Below are 3,327 nucleotides of genomic sequence, written 5' to 3'. Positions count from 1 at the left end.
CCTTCTCATTGACAATGAAACACAGAAATTGCATCAGAATTAAATTCAAAAGGCACAATGCCGACTTAAGTACAAGAGGACTGACACTCTAACTATCTATGATTTGAAACTCTCCTGTGAGTCAAGTTTTAGATTCCGATGCTTCACTACAGGTTTACTGTATACCTTGGAACTTCTTATTGACGATGAAACACAGTAATTGCATCGGAATAAAAATTCAAAAGGCACAATTCCGACTTAAGTACAAGAGGACTGACACTCTAACTTTCTATGATTTGAACCTCTCCAGTGAGTCCAGTTTTAGATTCTGATGATTCACTTCAGGTTTACTGTATCCCTTGGACCTTCATACTGACGATGAAACAAAGAAATTGCATCCGAATTTAATACAAAAGGCACAATGCCGACTTAAGTACAAGAGGACTCACACTCTCACTTTCTATGATTTGAACCTCTCCTATGAGTCCAGTTTTAGATTCAGATGCTTCACTTCCGGTATCCTGTATACCTTGGACCGTCTTATTGACGATGAAACACAGAAACTGCATCCGAATTTAATACAAAAGGCACAATGCCGACTTAAGTACAAGAGGACTGACACTCTCACTTTCTATGATTTGAACCTCTCCTGTGAGTCCAGTTTTAGATTCCGATGCTTCACTTCAGGTTTACTGTATCCCTTGGACCTTCTTATTGATGATGAAACACAGAAATTGCATCCGAATTTAATACAAAAGGCACAATGCCGACTTAAGTACAAGAGGACTGACACTCTAACTATCTATGATTTGAAACTCTGCTGCGAGTCCAGTTATAGATTCCGATGCTTCACTACAGGTTTACTGTACACCTTGGAACTTCTTATTGACGATGAAACACAGTAATTGCATCAGAATAGTAATTCAAGAGGCACAATTCCGACTTAAGTGCGAGAGGACTGACACTCTTACTTTCTATGATTTGAACCTCTCCTGTGAGTCCTGTTTTAGATTCCGATGCTTCACTTCAGGTTTACTGTATCCCGTGGACCTTCTTATTGACGATGAAACTCAGAAATTGCATCCGAATTTAATACAAAAGGCTCAATGCCGACTTAAAAACAAGAGGACTGACACTCTCACTTTCTATGATTTGAACCTCTCCTGTGAGTCCAGTTTTAGATTCCGATGCTTCACTTCAGGTTTACTGTATCCCTTTTACCTTCGTATTGACGATGAAACACAGAAATTCCATCGGAATTATATTCAAAAGGCACAATGCTGACTTAAGTACACGAGGACTGACACTCTAACTTTCAATGATTTGAACCTCTCCTGTGAGTCCAGTTTTAGATTCCGATGTTTCACTTCAGGTTTACTGTATCCCTTGGAACTTCTTATTGACGATGAAACACAGAAATTGCATCCGAATTTAATACAAAAGGTAAAATGACGACTTAAGTAGAAAGGGACTGACACTCTAACTTACTGTGATTTGAACCTCTCCTGTGAGTCCAGTTTTAGATTCTGATGCTTCACTTCAGGTTCACTGTATACCATGGACCTTCGTATTGACGATGAAGCACAGATATTGCTTCTAAATTAAATTCAAAAGGCACAATGACGACTTATGTAGCAGAGGACTGACACTCTAACTTTGTATGATTTGAACCTCCACTGTGAGTCCAGTTTTACATTTCGATGCTTCACTTCAGGTTTACAGTATCCATTGGACCTTCTTATTGTCGATGAAACACAGAAATTGCATCCGAATTCAATACAATAGGCACAATGACGACTTAAGTACAAAAGGACAGACACTCTAACTTTCTATGATTTGAATCCCTCCTGTGAGTCCAGTTTTGGATTCCGATGCTTCACTTCAAGATTACTGTATACCTTGGACCTTCTTATTGACGATGAAACACAGAAATTGCGTCGGAATTAAATTCAAAAGGCACAATGCTGACTTCAGTACAAGAGGACTGACACTCTAACTTTCTATGATTTGAACCTCTCCTTTGAGTCCAGTTTCAGATTCCGATGCTACAATTCAGGTTTACTGTATATCATGGATCTCCTTATTGACGACGAAGCACAGAAATTGCATCGGAATGAAATTGAAAAGGCACAATGCCGACATAAGTACAAGATGACTGAGCTCTAATTTTCTATGATTTGAACCTGTCCTGTGAGTCCAGTTTTAGAATCCGATGATTCACTTCAGGTTTACTGTATCCCTTGGACCTTCTAATTGACGATGAAACACAGAAATTGCATCCGAATTTAATACAAAAGGCACAATGGCGACTTAAGTACAAGAGGACTAACACTCTCACTTTCTATGATTTGAACCTCTCCTGTAAGTCCAGTTTTAGAATCTGATGCTTCACTTCAGGTTTACTGTATCCCTTGGACCATCTTATTGACGATGAAACACAGAAATTGCATCGGAATTAAATTCAAAAGGAACAAGGCCGACTAAATTACAGGAGGACTGACACTCTAACTTTCTATGATTTGAACCTCTCCGGTGAGTCCAGTTTTAAATTCCGATGCTTCACTTCCGGTTTACTGTATCCCTTGTACCTTCTTATTGATGATGAAACACAGAAATTGCATCCGAATTTAATACAAAAGGCACAATGCCGACTTAAGTACAAGAGGACTGACACTCTCGCTTTATATCATTTGAACCTCTCCTGTGAGTCCAGTTTTAGATTCTGATGCTTCACCTCAGGTTTCCTGTATACCTAGGTCCTTCTCATTGACAATGAAACACAGAAATTGCATAAGAATTAAATTCAAAAGGCACAATGCCGACTTAAGTACAAGAGGACTGACACTCTAACTATCTATGATTTGAAACTCTCATGTGAGTCTAGTTTTAGATTCCAATGCTTCACTACAGGTTTACTGTATACCTTGGAACTTCTTATTGACGATGAAACACAGTAATTGCATCGGAATAAAAATTCAAAAGGCACAATTCCCACTTAAGTACAAGAGGACTGACACTCTAACTTTCTATGATTTGAACCTCTCCGGTGAGTCCAGTTTTAGATTCCGATGATTCACTTCAGGTTTACTGTATCCCTTGGACCTTCATACCGACGATGAAACACAGAAATTGAATCCGAATTTAATACAAAAGGCACAATGCCGACTTAAGTACAAGAGGACTGACACTCTCACTTTCTATGATTTGAACCTCTCCTGTGAGTCCAGTTTTAGATTCAGATGCTTCACTTCCGGTTTCCTGTATACCTTGGACCGTCTTATTGACGATGAAACACAGAAACTGCATCCGAATTTAATACAAAAGGCACAATGCCGACTTAAGTACAAG

Source organism: Schistocerca americana, unplaced genomic scaffold (genome assembly GCF_021461395.2).
Source record: "Schistocerca americana isolate TAMUIC-IGC-003095 unplaced genomic scaffold, iqSchAmer2.1 HiC_scaffold_16, whole genome shotgun sequence".
In the NCBI taxonomy this organism is placed as follows: domain Eukaryota; kingdom Metazoa; phylum Arthropoda; class Insecta; order Orthoptera; family Acrididae; genus Schistocerca; species Schistocerca americana.
Note: the sequence above shows the minus strand (reverse complement) of the source record.